Source organism: Narcine bancroftii, chromosome 1, assembly GCF_036971445.1.
Source record: "Narcine bancroftii isolate sNarBan1 chromosome 1, sNarBan1.hap1, whole genome shotgun sequence".
In the NCBI taxonomy this organism is placed as follows: Eukaryota; Metazoa; Chordata; class Chondrichthyes; order Torpediniformes; family Narcinidae; genus Narcine; species Narcine bancroftii.
This window is the reverse complement of record NC_091469.1, coordinates 375,659,696-375,679,795: the sequence shown is the minus strand read 5'-3', so window position 1 is coordinate 375,679,795 and position 20,100 is coordinate 375,659,696.

Here is a 20,100-nt window from a genome sequence, read left to right as displayed (position 1 = left end):
GAGGGAAGCAGATTTGTCCAATAGCTTTGGACACGTTCGAAATTCTGGAGGATGATGCACTTGAACACATAGTCTAGAGGGGTGGGAAGTGAAGAGTATGGGTTTCATAAGTGATCCAGACAGTTTTCGGGGCCTCGGGAGTAGGGGGGCTGATTCCACTGAGACCTCCAGGCTTTGTACCTCTCCCCCAGCTACCACGGCTTTTCCCCAGCATCTGCAGTTGTGGAATAAGTCCAGCAGCAGCTGATTGCAATCAATGCCTCTCCTTTATAATGCAGAGTAGCCATGACTTCCCTCCCCACACAGAAACTAGACCTTGGACCAAAGACGCTGAGGACTACAGCACCAAGAACATGTATTACTGTGCTGGCAGCTTGGATGGTGTCGGCTAGGACATGATCATGAGGAGATGCTAGGCATTAAAGTTATGAGCACAGCACACTTCACCAGAGTATGTTTTTAGACATACTGCATGGAATCAGGCCCTTCCATGCAGTATGAGCCCAAGTTATGCAATTACACCTAATTAACCTGTATATTTTTTTGAGGGGTACAAACTCCTTACAAACAGTGATGGATTCGAATCCTGGTCACTGGGACTGTAATAGTCTTGTGCTATCTGCTTCAGTAAATGTGCCACCCTTATATTTTGTGAATCAATTTAGAACACAGAACAGTAAGCACGAACAAGCCCATTTGTCTGTGCTGAACATGACACTGAAATCAAACTTCAAAATGGCTGCTTGCAACTGATAGATACCCCTACATCCCCATCTATTATGCATTCATATGGATCCCTCTTAAATAGTGCTATTTTCCCCTTTTCTACAGGCATCCCAATTAATTGACTGTGCAGTGTTCCGGGATAGGAAGCCCTTTGTGCCATTTCTACAAGGTAACTCTTAACTGGGCCATGAATTGCTTTCCCACTGAACACATCCCCAGGGATCAGAGTGTTTTACCTTCAACTAGAAACAGGTGACTTTCTGCTGTCCCTTTTCCACTGGTTTTATCAGCACGCCTGTGTCAGCAAACACCAGGGATATGAGTAGGGTAGAGGTGGTTAATCCCTGGTGTGAAATGATGTCATTTGATGCGGATATTCAGACAGTGTTCCTTTTCCATTGGACCCTGTCCCAGTAAATTCCCTGGTAATTCCTGGTACAGGGTGCCATGGAAAAGGGCCTATTGTCTTTGCTTTCAGTACCACTCCTGGCAGCCTGTTCCAGGCACTACACACCCTCTGTGTGAAATATTTGTCCTGCATAGCTTCCTCTTCATCTAATTTCGAAGCAAGAAAAATTAAATGGGTTCAAGAATGGCTCTGTGATTCTCTCAACCCAGGTAAAACTTGCTACTGCAGCCATGAAGGCAAAAATATCACCCAGTCACATGCTGCTATGAGTAAACTCAATTATCTTTTGGAAGTGTCCGAGAATTTATTTGGGTTGAATGTTTTTCTCATCAGCTATCTTCTAATCTGGTGAATCATGGGTGAAAAATGCTTCGAAGAAACATAATTGGCAGACGATTGCTTCTTTTGGGGTTGTGCAATTGATCACCATTTTTTTTCTGAATGGAACACCACAATAAATATTTTTGAGTTACTTTACGCTTCTGGGAAAATTCTTCACTGCACTCACCTTAACATAAACATAGAAACATAGAAGATAGGAGCAGGAGTAGGTCATTCGACCCTTCGAGCCTGCTCCGCCATTCAATGAGATCATAGCTGATCTTAAAGTTCAGTACCCCGTCCCCGCCTTCTCTCCATAACCTTTAATACCCTTATACTGAAGAAATATATCTAATTCCCTCTTAAATATATTTAATGAACCTGCCTCTACTGCCCTCTGTGGCAATGAATTCCACAGATTCACCACCCTCTGGGTAAAGAAATTCCTCCTCATCTCGGTCCTAAATGGTTTGCCTATTATCCTCAAACCATGGCCCCGGGTTCTGGATTTTCCCATCATTGGAAACATCCCATCTGCATCCATTCTGTCCAGTCCTGCCAGAATTTTATATGTCTCTATGAGATCCCCTCTCAATCTTCTAAACTCCAGGGAGTACAATCCCAATTTGCGCAATCTTTCCTCATAAGTCATTCCTGCCATTCCAGGTATCAGCCTGGTGAATCGCCTCTGCACTCCCTGCATTGCAAGAACATCCTTCCTTAGATAAGGTGACCAAAACTGCACACAATACTCCAGGTGGGGTCTCACCAAGGCCCTGTACAGCTGCAGTAAGGTATCCTTGTTCCTATACTCAAACCCTCTTGATATGAAGGCCAACATACCATTTGCCTTTTTAACCGCCTGCTGTACCTGCATGCTCACCTTCAGAGACTGGTGTACAAGTACCCCTAGGTCTCTCTGCACTTCCCCATCTCTTGATCTATTGCCATTCAAATATTAATCTGCCCTCCGGTTTGTATTACCAAAGTGGATAACCTCACATTTATCCACATTGTAGTGCATTTGCCATGTATCTGCCCAGTCCCTCAATTTATCCAAATCACACTGGAGCTTCCTGACCCCCCTCTTCCGTGCACACAACGCCTCCTAGCTTAGTGTCATCTGCAAATTTGGAGATATTACATCCAATCCCCTCATCCAGATCATTAATGTAAATTGTGAACAGCTGGGGTCCCAGTACAGATCCCTGTGGCACCCCACTGGTCACCGCCTGCCACTCAGAAAATGAGCCATTTATCCCAACTTTCTTTCTTCTATCTGCCAGCCAGTTCTCAATCCACATCAATACTTTGCCCCCAATCCCATGAGCCTTGATTTTGGAAGCCAGTTGTTTATGCGGGACCTTATCGAAGACCTTTTGGAAGTCCAGGTACACCACATCCACTGGCTCTCCCCCATCTATTTTACCTGTCACCATCTCAAAGAATTCCAATAGATTTGTCAAGCATGATTTACCTTTTGTAAATCCATGTTGACTCCATCCGATCCCTTCTCTGCTAGTCATATGCTCCACTATTACATCCTTAATAATGGATTCCATAATTTTGCCCACTACTGATGTAAGGCTCACCGGCCTATAATTCCCCGCTTTTTCTCTACCCCCCTTTTTAAATAGTGGGGTAACATTAGCTACCCTCTAATCCATGGGTACTGATCCTGAGTCTATCGAGTTCTGGAAAATAATTCTTAAAGCATCTGCTATCTGAATGGCCACTTCCTTAAGTACCCTAGGATGTAGATTATCAGGCCCTTGGGATTTATCTGCCTTCAATCCCATCAATTTCCCCAAGACCATGTCCTTAGAGTTACTGATTTCTTTCAGTTCCTCCCTTGCATTAGTCTCTATGTTTCCCAACATCCTTGGGAGGTTATTTGTATCCTCTCTTGTAAAAACAGAACTAAAGTAAGAATTTAATTGGTCTGCCATTTCCTTATTCCCCATTATATATTCCCCTGATTCCGACTGCAAAGGACCTACTCTGGATTTCACCAATCTTTTCCTCTTGACATATTTATAAAAGCTGTTGCAGTCAGTTTTTATATTTGCCGCAAGCTTACTTTCGTAATTTATTTTTGCTCTCTTGATTAATCCCTTTGTCCTCCTTTGGTGCATCTTGAACTGCTCCCAGTCTTCGTTTGTGGTACTTTTTTTGGCCAATTGATATTCTCTCTCTTTGGACCCAATGCTGTCTCTAATTTCCCTTGTTATCCACGGTTGAGTCACCTTTTTTGGTTTATTTTTATGCCAAACCAGTATAAATGATTTTTGCAATTTCTCCATTAGATCTGTGAATGCTTTCCATTGTCTATCCACAGTCAACTCCCCCATAAACACCACCCAATCAATCTTACTCAACTCCCGTCTCATACCATCATAATTCCCTTTATTTAAATTCAGGACCTTAGTCTCGGTTTTAATTTCATCACTCTCCATGTCGAGTGAGAATTCGATCATATTGTGATCGCTCCTACCCAAAGGGCCTCGTACAACAAGATTGTTGATTAGCCCCTTATCATTGCATAATACCCAATCTAAAATGGCCTGCTCCCGAGTTGGTTCCTCGACATATTGGTCTAGATAACTGTCCCGTAAACATTCAAGGAATTCCCCCTCCTCAGTATTTTTACTAATTTGGCTAGTCCAATCTATATGCAAATTAAAGTCTCCCATGATGACAGCTGTTCCCTTATTGCACGCTTTTCTAATTTCTCTTTTAATGCCTTCACCGCAATCCTGGCACAGGGGCACACCAGATTGTGGTGCGACCACATAGAGTATTTCCAGCTGTCTGATATCACACTTCTCACCACAAACACTGCCAATCTGCCCCCTCCCCCAAAACACTGTCAACCCGCCCCACCCCCTCCCACATATGGCCAACTCACCCCCTCCACGGCCAAATTTCTCACCCCAAACCCTGCCATCTCCCTCTTCTAAATCAGTACCAACTGTTCCCCGATCTCCAAATAATATCCTCCCCAAACACTACTAATCCTCCCCCTCCCAATGTCTGCCAACCCTCTTTCAGTTCAGTCCCCTACATTTCCCAAACTTCTGCAGCCTTTCCCTCTGTAACAGGCTAGTTCCAAAGGTCCATATTCCAGACTTCCTTGATCCCTGGTTCAAAACCGATCCTCCTTTTTCTGATGAATTTCCATGAATGCAGCTCCTCAATTCAACTCCACATAACCACATTCAATTCTCAAGCTACTGAGTGTTGTCTTGGAAAGAAGATGTAAGGAGTTCATTTCCTGCTATTAAATACCACCACACCCATAGCTCTGGCCACTAGATATAATATCTAACATGATCACTCGATGGTCAAAAATTACCACTAGATTCTCTGTAAATTTGAGGCATTTTACTGATAACCCAGTGCAAATTGCCTCCAATGCCTCTATCCACGAAATATTGCTGGATAAAGGAGCCTCTTCAGCCTGTCAAATCTCTCAGTGCATTCATCTGCACATCACTCTCCTTCACAACCCTTTTCATTTAAGCGCCTCTCAGTTGTCCTTGCTCAGGGGGCAACCAAGCAACCAGCACATCTTTGGAATATGGGAGGAAGACAGCACTTGCTGACAACATGAGTGCATGCAAACTCCACACAGACAGTGCTAGGAATTGAGATTGAAGCCAGACCACAATAAGGGCAAGGCAGTTACACTATCTGCTGAGCCATTGAATTTCCTAAGTGGCAATTAGCCCAAATGTGCTGCATAACTCTATCAAGTAATATAATTGTTCAGAGAACATTTGTTTTTAAATGTTGGTACATTGCAGTGTATGAGCTGTGGTGAGTTAGTGGATTTGTCAGTTTTAAGTACCTTGATCAACTCTACAAATATTCCATTGATAAATGAGGTGTTGCCCAAAGTAATTGAAACATTGTGTAGCTTTGCTGTGAAACTATTTCAGTATTGGTATCACTGATAGGACACAACATGTCTAATAAACCCATATGTACCTTTGAACAGCTGTAAAAACCACGAAATGGACAAGCAAAGAGAGGTGATCTGAAGCTCAAATTAGCCTGGGAATGAATAGTCTCCTGTTTTAGAACAATACAGCGACCTGTCATCACCAACATGCCAGAGGCTTAAGTCATGATATTCCAAACTTTGTTACCATGTGGGTAGGATATCAGCTTAGATGAGTGTTATTTTACTGAGTTATGAATAGGGGAGGAAAGAATCTCACACAGTGAATAGTATTGTAACTCCATAAGTCATCATATTTAGTTTAGGAGGGGTATAAAGTTACTCAACCTGTCACAACATGAGAAACTGCAACTACCTGGGGGCAATAAGTTACATACCTGGAATACCTGACTGGCCATCAAGATCCCATTGCTGATACACTGGCACTTAACCAACACACAAAATGCTTGATTATAAATGAAATTACATAATTTGTGAGTAAACTCCATGAAATGATCATTTTCTAATCATAGAAGAGTTTTCACTCCACCCCGCACAACTAATATTCTCTTCCCTGCAAAACTTGTAAGTGAAATGTACTCAGCCCTGTTTTCCTATGACATGTGCCATTGTTTTCAACGTGGCACAACCTCTCATCCTGTTGTGCGTCAGATCCATTGTGTGGTCTTGCAACTGTGTACCTTTGGAACATTTTCTTCTATTCAACATTAAAAAAAATGATAGGCAAAAGAAAGACAATTTTCCACAAGCCACTGCCAGGGAGTTCTGAAGAAAAGCTTGCTTATTGTGTTTTTCCCAGTTATTGCTAAGCATTGTTTGTCAACTATGGATAAATAGAACAGATGATGAAATAATTCTGCTTCTAATCCCAATCATTGCATAGGGGACCCATCTTGGTCTCACTGCCCTATTGATAGAAAAGTCAACAATTGTGCACTGTTCTTCATTATTGTGTGAACTTCTGGTCACCCCGTTACATCAATGATGTGGAAGCTTTGGAAATTGTACAGAAGAGATTTACCAAGGTGTCGCCAGACTTTCAGTGTATGAATTCTAAGGAGAGGTTGGACAAATTTGGGGATGTTTTCTGTGTAGTGTCCAGGAATGCAGGACCTCAAGGGTGGCAATCTTGGGACTGATAGTGAGGGTAGAAATAGGAAGTTGTGGAGGATGAATGCATGGCTCAGGAGCTGGTGCAGGGGGCAGGGGTTTAGGTTTCTGGATCATTGGGATTGCTTCTAGGGAAGTCTGACCTGTACAAAAGGGTCCGGCTGCACTTGAATTGGAGGGGGACCATTATCCTGGCGGTCAGGTTTGCTAGAGCTGTTGGGGAGGGTTTAAACTGGTTTGGCAGAAGGGTGGGAATCCGAATGAGAGTGCAGAGAATAGGGAGGAAGAACACCTAGATTGGAAGGATTGGAGCGAACAGAACAGAAATATAAATGAAGGAGGTAGTCAGGCACTTCAGGTATTTTTTGGAAGGTAGACAATTCAGGGTCTTCACAGACAATAAACTTTTAACCTTTGCCTTCCATAAAGTATTGGACCCGTGGTCGGCCAGGCAACAGCGACACCTCTCAAATGTGTCTGAATTCACCACAGATATACAACATATCGCAGGTAAAACCAACATCGTGACCACCGCACTGTCCCACCCTGCGATCGAGTCCATCCAGGTCCTGTCCCAGGGAATAGACTATTCCACTCTAGCCAAGGCACAACAGGAGGACCCTGAGATCTTGCATATAGGTTGGAGGATGTCGCTATTGGCACTGGTAACCAGACGTTCCTTTGCGATGTCTCCACCAGCTAACCCCGCCCCATCATCCCAGCAGCATGGAGATGGCAGGTTTTCGATGTGGTGCACAGCCTGGCACACCCAGCTATCAGAATTTCTGTCAAAATTGTGGCACATCATCCAGAAACAGGTCAGTCAGTAGGCCAAGACCTGCATGCTCTGCCAGATGCCTAAAGTGTCAAGGCTCCCCAGCCCCCACCCCAGACGACTGAGCCAGCACGACATGGGTTCAGCCACATCCATATTAACAATGTAGGGCTGCTACTGGTCTTCTGCGGGGTGAGATATCTCCTCATCATGATTGACCACTCCATGAGTGGCTGGAATCGGTCCTACTGTCCAAAACAACCACTGAGACCTGTGCCAGGGCATTGATTAACACCTGGGTGTCGAGATTCAGTGTCCTAGAGCATGACCTCTGATAGAGGTACACAATTCACTTTGGGATTCTGGGCGGCGTTGGGCAATTTGCTGGGAACCTAGCTCCACCACACCATGGTGTACCATCCTCAGGCCAATGGGTTGGTGGAGTGGTTCCACAGGCACCTAAAGGTGGCCTTGATGGCTCGGCTCAAGGGGCCAAACTGGGCAGACAAGCTACACCTCAGCAGCCGAGATGGTATACAGTGCACTGTTGGTGATACCAGGGAAGTTCATTGCTACCGCTAAGGACCCACAGGATCCAACGGCCTCATTGACTAAGCTGAAGGAAAGACTGCCGCATGGTCAGGCCAAGTCCTATATCCCCAAAAATTTAGAGACCTGTGAATACATTTTCATTCGGAGGGGAGCACACCAGACATCTGCAACAGCCATACGAGGGACCATATAAAATAGTCAGACATGACAGTCTGGATATTGGTGGTAAGGAAGAGACCTTCACCATCGACTGCCTCAAGCCAGCACATCTAGACCTTAGCCAACTAGTCTCCACTCGGCCCCTGCGATGCAAAGGAAGGCCTCAAAACGTGGCGAACAGTGCTCCAATCATTGGTTACAGATAGTACAGATCTATCACCAATGTACATAGTGTATATAGTTACTGTATCTAGACTGTGCTTACAGCGATTGGCTGAGAGCTAAGCCACACCTATTGTCTGGGCCTTAAAGGGTTGTGTCCCTAGCCAGGTTGGATCATTCCGGACTGGTCGGCCACCTGTGAAGAGCTCCGGTCTTTTGCTAATAAAATTGTAGAGCTCGTCGAAAGAACCAAAGACTTGTTGATCCAAATCAAATATCGCCATCTGCGGCCACGACATGCAGGACCACGACGCCAACCTAGACAAATTTCTTCAAACTGCCCGTCGGCTGAACCTGACTTACAGTTTGGACAAGTGTGTCTTCTGGACCACACGACTCGCTATTCTAGGTTGTGTGGTGGAGAACGGGATAGTCATGCCAGATCCTGACCGCATGCGTCCCCTAATGGACTTACCCCCCCCCCCCCCCACATACCCACAAAGCTTTCAAACGTTGCCTGGGCCTTTTCTCATATTACGCCCAATGGGTTCCACACTACGCCGACAAGGCGCGTCCTCTTATCAAGACCACCTCCTTTCCCCTCTCGACCGAAGCCACAGCGGCTTTCGATCGAATCAAATCCGACATCGCTGCTGCGACGCTGCACGCGATCGATGAGTCTGTCCCGTATCAAGTCGAGAGCGATGCATCCGACTTCGCCCTGGCAGCCACCTTGAACCAGGCCGGTCAGCCTGTAGCCTTCTTCTCCAGAACCCTCCAGGGTCTGGAGAGTAGACACTCCTCGATCGAGAAGGAGGCCCAGGCCATAGTTGAAGCGGTGCGTCGTTGGAGACATTACCTCGCTGGGAGGCACTTTACACTGTTGACTGATCAACGCGTGGTCTCCTTCATGTTCAGCAACACCCAGCGTGGTAAGATAAAAAACGACAAAATTGCCAGATGGAGAATCGAACTCTCCACCTTTAACTATGACATCCTGTACCGGCCTGGTAAGCTCAACGACCCGCCTGACGCGCTCTCCAGGGGGACGTGCGCCAGCATACAGATGGACAGACTATGGAAACTCCATGATGCGCTCTGTCATCCAGGGGTCACTAGGTTTGCTCACTTTGTCAAGGCGCGCAACTTACCCTACACAGTCAAGGAGATCCGCTCCATGACCCGAGCCTGTTCGGTGTGCGCTGAATGCAAGCCCCACTTCTTCCGTCCGGATAACTCCCACGTTATCAAAGCCACCCGCCCCTTCGAGCATCTTAGCGTAGACTTTAAGGGGCCCCTACCGTCGACCAACCGTAATACCTACATCCTTACAGCCATCGACGAGTACTCCCGCTTCCCATTCGCTGTGGCCTGCCCAGACACCACTGCCACCTCAGTGATACAGGCCCTTCACAGTATTCTCACCATCTTCGGGTACCCCAATTCCATCCACAGTGATAGGGGGTCCTCATTCATGAGCGCAGAGCTGCGACAGTACCTTCTGGTCTTGCTTCAAGCAAGACCACGAGCTATAACCCACGCGGTAACGGCCAGGTCGAGAGGGAGAATGCCACCATATGGAGAGCGGTTACACTGGCTCTCCGGTCTAAAGGTCTCCCCACCTCTCACTGGCAGGAGGTTCTCACTAGTGCCTTACACTCCATCCGCTCCCTCCTATGTACTGCAACAAATGCCACCCCCCACGAAAGGATGTTCCTTTTCCCAAGGAAATCCGAATCAGGAACCACTGTAACCGCATGGCTCACCGTCCCTGGCCCCGTCCTTTTGCGACGCCACGTCCGGCACTCAAAGAACGACCCCTTGGTCGACCGAGTGACTCTACTCCACGCGAACCCACATTACGCCTACGTTGAGTTCCCAGATGGGCGGGAGGACACTGTTCCGGTGCGGGACCTAGCTCAGGACACGGTAGACCCAGCAAACCCCCCAACCCAACCTTCCCCAACTCTTTATTCTCCAGGCCCCGTGCCGCAACAGAAGGATCAACAGCACCCCAATGACCCGGGCCACCCTGCCGACAACACGACTGGGGAATTGAGCGACGGAGCAGTCGCACCCGATGAGCCCGCTGGCGACACCACTCCAGCGACCCCAATCCCGGCACCACGGCGGTCACGCCGGATGGTCAGACCCCCTGACCGCTACAGTCCTTGACCTACCCCTTCCTTTCATTCTCTCCCTCGTTTTTGTTTTTTTTTCCCAGGGTCAGTTCTCCAAGAAGGGGTGAATGTGATAGTACAGATCTATCACCAATGTACATAGTGTATATAGTTACTGTATCTAGACTGTGCTTACAGCGATTGGCTGAGAGCTAAGCCACACCTATTGTCTGGGCCTTAAAGGGTTGTGTCCCTAGCCAGGTCGGATCATTCCGGACTGGTCGGCCACCTGTGAAGAGCTCCGGTCTTTTGCTAATAAAAGCCCTGGTTTGGATCAACAAGTCTTTGGTTCTTTCGACGAGCTCTACAGGGGGGGAGTCGTGTAGTGGCCTGTTAATCAAGGCATGACCCAGTACACAAGATGGCTGACAAATGCGGCAACTGCGCAGATCCCGCGGCGCCAATAACCTTCATCCCAGGTGACAACCTGCACAGTGGAAAACAAGCTACAGCGAGAACACCAACCAATCTGTGGCCAATGCTGCTGTGACATAACTCCTGTCATCGGCAGCAGGGAGAGAATATAAGCACAGCTACCAGTGCAGTAAACCAGTCTTCAACTTCGACTTCGACTTCTTGGGTGTGTGTCATTCTTTCCACACTTCATAGTAGCGCACACCTACAGCAGTGCTACATACGAATGAGAGGATAAATGTAACAATGTCATGGAATGTATGAATGTAATACTAAGGATGTAAGATGACTTTACATGGTTTTCTTTTTAAAATAATTTTATTGTGAACAAAGTTTATTTTTGGAAAAAACCTTGTGATCTGATATTAGCAAGATGGACAGATTGTTCTATAAATATCTTGGTTCATCAGTATCCTATAGAAAGGGGAGTTTGCCTGCATTGTCAGTCCAACTTTGGATAATACACCTGATGATAATGAGTTTATTGTCCCACACATTGAATAATGTGCATGTGCACCAGAATTCTTACTTGCTGAAGCCGAACAGGTACTTTGTAAAAAACCTGCAAAAATAACTAAAAAGTTAACTACAATAGTATACTTAATTGAATTAAAAGACAACAATAGACAAAAGAATGAAACTGATGATAAATATTCATCGTTATCCTAGTGCAGAAAGAAGTGATTTAGCAATTGAGCAGACAGTCATTTTTTGTGTTGTCGGAGGGTCACTCATTAGTATATCAAGGGGAGGTCCAAGAGCCTGATAAGCTGCTGCAAATAAACTGTTCTTGAAACCTTGAGGTGCTGGTCTTCAAGTTTCTATACCTTCTTCCTGAAGCTTCTGTACCTGAAGCATTGAATAAAGGCTAGCTCGCCCAATTTAAGGAAGACAAGATAAACATTGGAGACAACACATTGAAGATTTATAGATTTATTCCTGGCATGAAAGGGTTCCCTCATGAGGAATAATTAACTAGATTTGAGTTTATGGATTCGAGGTCAAAGAACTGAGGGTGATTTAATTGAAATGCGCAATTCTAAGGTGACTCACCAAGATGGATGGCTGAGAATGTGTTCTGTGGCAACGTCTAGGATTACTAAGCAAAAACAGTCACCTATTCAAGTCAGCAATGAGGATGAATTTCATCCAGCTATGAATCCAGCTGTGAATCTTTGGAACTACCCTCCATCCTAAAACTAGCACACTTACAACTAACTCATCTTTCCAATGATGTGTGTACTTGACCCGAATGCACTATGCACTGATAGAAGCCAGGCTAATACTAGCAACTTCAACTGTTTCCCCAAGGAGTTAATTTTTCACAGATTGAATTACTTACGTTCTAATATATTATTTTTCACAAATTAGTTTTGATTCCACTCCTTCAAACACGTGTCCTCTAACACCAGCACACTGTATAAAACAATTCACATCATCTAATCCTTTTAGATCCCAAAAGCAGACTTCTTTCATTAATAGGTCCAGGGATTGTGGGCAAAAATTGAGTAAAGAAAGAGGGAAGGATCAGGAACAGTGAGGAGGCAGATGCAATGAAATGTGGATAAATATGAAGTAATGTATTATGGGAGGAGAAAATGTGAGCATAAACTTTAAAATGTTGAGGGTTATTTTATCCACAGGCTGAGAGACAGCAGTAGATTAAAGCAGTGCCAATATAAACTGCCTGTACGAAAGTCTGGTATTAACACAACTTTCATCTTTATTAGGAGTCCATGATGGAGTAGTGGCTGGTCAAGTAAAACCAGCCCTCCACCAAGAAAGTTAAAAAAAAGTGACAAAAAAGCAAAGCTTTGAAATAAAACACTAAAAAGTCGTTAAATGAATGGTACAAGAAAAGTCTGAAGATGGCTCCAAAGAAAGAAAAGCCTATAACGACAAGTAAGAAAGAAACAAAGAAATCACCCGACACCAAAGAAGAAGGCCTTCTGGAATCCACGAGCCCGGAGCTTTCCCAAAGAGGACAGCCCGAGCGGTGAAGCCTGTAAGCGGGCAGCTAAGGGGCGATGTCTCATAAGGTGGGCTCGAACGATGACTCACGGAGCCAGAAAAAGAAATGCCAGGGTTCATGCGCGGTTCGCATTCTAAAAAAGAAACTTAAGAGAGCAGGTGCCGGCAGCAGGTAGCTGCTATCACAATGGGAGAAGCTGCGGGAGAGGCAGCGATAGAAACAGGTTCATTATTAAGTGAAGACATGGAGCAGGAAAGAGAAGCCTTAGAAGAAGCTAAAGAACTACAGGAAAAAATACAAGGTAAAAAACAAACCCAGATGGTGGATAAAGAGTATTTTGATAAACAAATAAAAACTTTAATGGAAACAATAATGTTCGAATTTAAAGTTATTAGAAAGACTATGCAAGAGACAGAAGCAAAAATCCAGAATGTAATGACAAAAATGAAAAAGAGAAGTGAAGATGTGAAAGACAGAGTGATACTTGTGGAAATGGAGGTGAACAAATTAAGAGAAAAACTGGAAGATAGAGACAAAGAAATCAAAAAATCACATGACTTATTGGCCCAGAAAATAGACATTTTAGAGAATTTTAGTAGACGTAATAATATAAAAATCGTGGGCCTGAAAGAAGGTGAAGAGGTGCAGATAAAAAAGAATTCTTAAAATGATGGATCCCACAGACTTTGGGAGTAGAAGAGGAGATAGAAATTGAAAGAACCCATAGGCCGCTGGCGCCAAAATTGAAACCACAGCAGAAACCACGTTCCATACTAGTAAAACTACTGCGATAAATGACAAGAGAGAAAAATATTGCAGCTGGCTGTTAGAAGAGTAAAAGAAAACAAGAGACTATTGGAATACAATGGAAAAAAAAATTATTCTACCCAGGTGTAATCTTCGATCTTTTAAAGAAGCATAAGGAATTCAACTTAACAAAAACTTTACTATGGAGGAAAGGTTACAATTTTGTATCACATCATCCTGTAGTTTTGAAGATATTCATCCTCGGCGGACAAAATAGACTATTTTCAGATCCAGGAGAAGCCTATCACTTTGCGGAACAATTGGCAAATAAGCAACAAGAAGAAGAGTAAGGAAAATAACAAAAGGACTGTTAAAAATAATGTATATAAATAGCTTTGAAAGTTAATAGTTGGATTATAAAAAAAAGCTATGTTTTATTTTTTAGAATAATATATTGTGAATTCTCTGGGGGAGGGACAGTGATGGGGAAGGACGGTGATGGGGAGGGACGGTGATGGGGAGGGCTGGTGTGCTGCAAAATCAGTTGACAATTACAGTATATACTACAACCCATGAAGTAAAGGGAATGTTTGTCTTGCAAGGTAGCAAAGACAACTCATTAAGGGGGAGATTTTCTGTTGTTTTCTTTTCTACAACTCTTTAGCCTTTTTATAATTTTTATTATTTTCTTATTAATTGCGTCAGTGCGTATAGTAAAAAATAAGATCATTCTAAAGTGTGACTTTAGAGGTAGAGAGATGGAGGGGTTGAAGAGGTGGCACAGAGGTAAAAATGAGTTGATAGGATAAATACTTTAAAATATATGACAATTAATATTAATGGCATTCACAACCAAATTAAGAGAAAAAAAAATTATTGACACTACTAAAAAAGAAAAAAACATAGACATAGCATTTTTACAGGAAACACACTTAACAGAGGCAGAACATCTTAAACTGAAGAGAGACTAGGTAGGTCATGTAGTAGCAGCATCGTACAATTCAAAAGCCAGGGGAATAGCTATCCTAGTTAATAAAAATTTACCACACCCAGTGGGTAGATATGTAATGATGGTATGCCAGATTTATTCAGAATCTTGGAATTTGTTAAATATTTATATACCTAATGAAGATAACCAGAAATTTATGCAGGATAGGAACATAGGAACATAGGAAGTAGGAACAGGAGTAGGCCAAAAATGGCCCATCGAGCCTGCTCCGCCATTCAATACCATCATGGCTGATCTAATTATGACCTAACTCCACCTACCTGCCTTCTCCCCATATCCCCTAATTCCTCTATCATGTGAAAATTTATCTAACTGAATTTTAAATATGTTTAATGAGGCAGCCTCAACCACTTCCCTGGTTAGAGAATTCCAAACATTCACTACTCTCTGGGAAAAACTATTTTTCCTCATCTCTGTCCTAAATCTACTCTCCTGAATCTTGAGTCTGTGCCCTCTCATTTTAGTTTCCCCAGCCAGCTCAAAAAACCTTCCTACATCGATCCTATCCATACCCTTCATAATCCTATATGTTTCTATAAGATCTCCTCTCATTCTTCTGAACTCGAGCAAATACAATCCTAGACGATTTAATCTTTCATTATAAATCAGCCCCTTCATCCCAGGGATCAACCGAGTAAACCTCCTCTGGACCGTCTCCAAAGCCAGTATATCCTTCCTCAAATACGGAGACCAGAACTGGACACAGTACTCCAGGTGCGGTCTCACAAGTACCTTATACGGTTGCAACATTACCTCCCTACTCCTGAATTCAATTCCTCTAGCGATGAAGACCAACATTCCATTTGCCTTCTTAATAACCTGCTGCACCTGCAACCTAACTTTTTGCGATTCATGCACAAGCACTCCCAAGTCCCTCTGCCCAACAGCATGCTGTAGTTTTTCACCCTTTAAATAATATTCAGCTCTTTTAATTTTCTTGCCAAAGTGGATAACCTCACACTTACTAACATTGTACTCCATCTGCCAGACCTTTGCCCACTCATCCAGCTTAACTCTATCCCTCTGCAGACTCTCCACATCCTCAATACAATTTGCTCTTCCACTCAATTTGGTGTCATCCGCAAACTTGGCTACACCACATTTTGTCCCCTCCTCTAAGTCATCAATGTAAATGATGAACAGTTGTGGGCCTAACACTGACCCCTGCGGCACCCCACTTACCACTCTCTCCCAACCTGAAAAACTCCCATTTATCCCAACTCTCTGCCTCCTGTCAGACAACCAATTTTCAATCCAGGCCAATATACTTCCCCGGACTCCACTTTCCTGTAACTTACTGATAAGTCTCTTGTGCGGCACCTTATCAAACGCTTTCTGGAAATCCAAATATACAACATCAACCTGTTCCCCTCTATCCACCGCACCCATTATGTCCTCAAAGAATCCTAACAAGTTTGTCAAACAAGATCTTCCCTTTCTAAAACCATGCTGCGTCTGCCTGATTGAAACCTTACGTTCCAAAAGTTTCACTATTTCATCTTTAATGATGGCTTCAAGCATTTTTCCAACTACAGACATCAAGCTAATTGGCTGATAATTTCCAATCTTCTGCCTACATCCCTTCTTAAAAAGTGGCGTGACGTTTGCTGTCTTCCAGTCTGCCGGGACCTGCCCAGAATCCAAGGAATTTTGGTATATGACCACCAATGCATCAACTATAACTTCTGCCATTTCCTTCAGAACCCTTGGATGCATATCATCAGGACCAGGTGATTTGTCTGGCTTTAGTTCCATTAGTTTCTCCATCATTACTTCCTTTGTAACAACTATTTTATCAAGGCCCTCCCCAACATTCGCATCCTTAACTCTGCACTTGGGCATGCTGGACGTGTCTTCCACCGTGAAGACTGACACAAAATATTTGTTTTATGCCTCGGCCATTTCCTCATTTTTTGCTATGAGTTTTCCTTTCTCATCCTCAAAGGGTCCTATGTTAACTCTGGCCACCCTCTTCCATTTTATATATTTATAAAATTTTTTGCTTTCTGTTTTTATATTTTGTGCCAATTTACTTTCATAATCCTTTTTCCCATTTCTTATTACCCGCTTTGTAACCCCTTGTTGTCTCTTAAAGTTTTCCCAATCTTCCAGTTTCCCACAGCTCTTTGCAGCTTTGTACACCTGCGCCTTCAATTTTATACTCTACTTTATTTCCTTTGTTAACCACGGTTGATTTTTCCCTCCCTTGCTACCCTTTTTCCTGACCGGAATATATTTTTGTTGAGCATTACAAAATATTTCTTTGAAAATCTTCCACTGTTTCTCAACTGTTTCATCAATTAGCCTGTGCTCCCAGACCACTCTGCCCAATTCCTCCCTCATCCTATGGTAGTCACCCCTGTTTAAGCATAATATATTACTTTTAGATCTAACTATTTCCCCTTCCATCTGAATGAGAAATTCAATCATACTATGATCGCTATTTCCCAGATGCTCTCTGACTATTACATTATTTACTCTACCTATCTCATTTCACAACACTAGATCCAGGAGAGCATTTTCTCTTGTGGGTTCCTTAACATGCTGCTCAAGAAAGCTATCCAGGATGCATTCTATGAAGTCTTCTTCCAGACTCCCACGACCAACTTGATTTTCCCAATCTATGTGGAAGTTAAAGTCCCCCATGACGACTGCCCGTATCATTATTACATGCCTCACTTATCTCTCTATTTATTTCCTGTGCCACTAAACTATTGTTATATGGTGGGCGATAGATAACACCCACCAATAATTTTTTCCCTTTGTTATTCTTTATCTCTACCCAAATGGACTCAACATTATGCTCTTTAGATCTTATATTATTCCTCACTACTGCATGGAGCTCATCTTTGATTAAGAGTGCAACTCCACCTCCCTTACCATCCTGTCTATCTCTTTGCACCACCTGATACCCTTGAAAGTTTAATTCCCATTTAGGGTCACCTTGTAGCCATGTTTCCGTGATGGCTACCAAATCATAGGCATGGGTACCGATTTGCGCCTCAAGTTCAATAACCTTATTTCTAATACTGCGGGCATTCAGATAAAGTGCCCTTATGCTCTTTGTCCTTTTAATATCTAGTGACTTCTGTAACCTTTTCTTTTGATTTTTCTGCCCACTATTTTTCTTTGTAATTTTCTCAACACTATCATTGACCCGAAAACTCACTGCACCATCTGATTTTTTACTTTCTCCTCCCAACATTACTTTTCCTATTTTACTTTTCCTGGTCATTACTTTATCTTCCCTACCCTTTTTCCTATCACTCTGGTTCCCAAACCCCTGCCAAATCTTTTTTTAAAGATAGCAAATAAACAAGGACAAATCTTACTAGGGGGAGACTTTAATTTTAACCTTGACTCATCAATAAAACCAGAAAGAACCCCACAAAAAAATAAAGCAGCCAAACTTACATTAAGTTCAATGAAAGATATGAAAATAATTGATGAATAGAGAAAACAGCATCCAAAAGAAAGAGATTTTTCAGATTACTCTAACAGGCATAAAACTTAATCTAGAATCGATATGTTTTTATTGTCGGCCCAACTTCAAGGGAGAGTCTGAAAGTCTGAATATAAGGCAAGACTTTTATCAGACCGTTCACCCTTGATGTTGTCAATTGCTCTGGAGGATATTCTGATGAAAAGATACAGATGGAGATTGAATCCCATGTTGTTAAAAGGGCAAGACTTTCGGGAATATATAAAACAACAAATCAAAATATATTTTGAGATAAATGCAAATTTGGTAACAGACACATTTATATTATTGAATTCAATGGAAGTCTTTATTAGAGGGCAAATAATTAGTTATAGGACCAATTTTTTTTAAAAAAGAATACTGCTAGCAAATAGAACAGTTGGAAAAAGATACAGTAACCACAGAAAAAGATTTAATGAAAAGAGAGAATATAGAAAAAAAGAGAGAATTGACAAGAGAAAAAATTAAAATATGACACATTACAAACATACCAGGTGAAAAAAAAAATTATGAAAACAAAACCAAGATATTATGAATTAGGAGAGAAGACCCACAAAATTTTGGGTTGGCAATTAAAAGAAGAGCAAGCAACAAGGACTATTGTAGCAACAAGAGAGGGAATAAGCAGATTTCATATAATCCACAGGAGATCAATGATAATTTTAGGAAATTTTATAAGCCACCGTATCAAACCAGAATCCTAGGGAAGAGTGCCAAAATAGATGAATTCTTGTCAAATATTGAATTTTCATCTTTATTGATGTTTACTGTAACCGAATCTTGACTAGGCGTGTATCATTAAACGCATTCATTGTACCTATTCATTACATTGCAGATTGAGGCCCCATCACCCTGGCCACAGTTTCTTTATGCCACTACCTTCAGGCAGGAACAGTTTTAGCCCAACAGCTTTCAGGCTTTTGATCCTCCCCATATAACCTAACCAGAAAAAACTCCAGGACCACCAAAATATCTGTTTGAACTATTGAGATTTTAATTTATTCTTGCATTAATATTTATCCTTCCACAACCCAAAGATGTTCTTCTGGGCCCAATACAATCTGTTTATCAGAAAAGGACTGCTTACCTCTCCTTAACACCTATATCCTGTGGCTGACCCAGTTGATTGCAGACTTGATGTTGAGTTAGCAATGAGATTTCATGGGTCAGGCTCCCCCCCACCCCACCACCAACCTCCACTCCCACTCAAACTCATTCTTTGCTAAAGCCATTGACCATCACATTGTTAATTCTGAGCAGGGTTAATCATGTGTTTCTGTGCCTGTCCTGCACCTTTATGTTACACACATAAGACCATGAAATCACTGCAACTTATTACTGCATCTGTCCACCCAAGATTTGTGTGTTCTCAAAACCACATTGCCTCCAGTTTGGCAACAGGGGTGGCACGGTTGGCGTAGGGTTAGCAAAATGCCTTGATAGCACCAGCAATCAGGACCAGGATTCGAATCCTGCGCTGTCTGAAAGGAGTTTGTATGTTTTCCCCATGTCTGCATGGGTTTTCCCCAGGGCTCTGGATTCCTCCCTTCATTTGAAATGTACTGGGGGTGTAGGTTAATTGGGTGTAAATTGCATAGCACAGACTCATGGGCCGCAATGGTCTTTTAACGTGCAGTAAGTCGACATTTTTAAATAAGTTAAAATTAAAACTTTTCATCTTGTTTTCTAACGTCTAACAACAGTGTTAGTGATCCAAGTTCAAATCTGCCATATTCTGTGAAGAGTTTGTATGTTCCCCTTGTGTCCACATGGGTTTCCTCTAAATGATCCAGTTTCCTCCCAGGTTCCAAAGACATCCAGGGTTAATTGTTCACATGGGTGTAGTTGGGCGGCGTGGGATCGTGAACCAGAAGGCCCTGTTATCATGCTGTATCTCTACATTAAATGAAATGTAATCTCCATGTTCTCCCTCCACACCACCTCTTCTAGCCCTACATTCCTACAGTTCTTGTCTCTTGTGTATCATCAGTCTGAATCACTCAGCTTTGTCAGTTGTGACTTCAAATATTTTGGCCCTTAACTTGAGAATTATTTTCTTCTTCACTTCTCCAGCTTGCTGGACCCTTTGACCCTTTGACTATGCATTATGCCATCTACT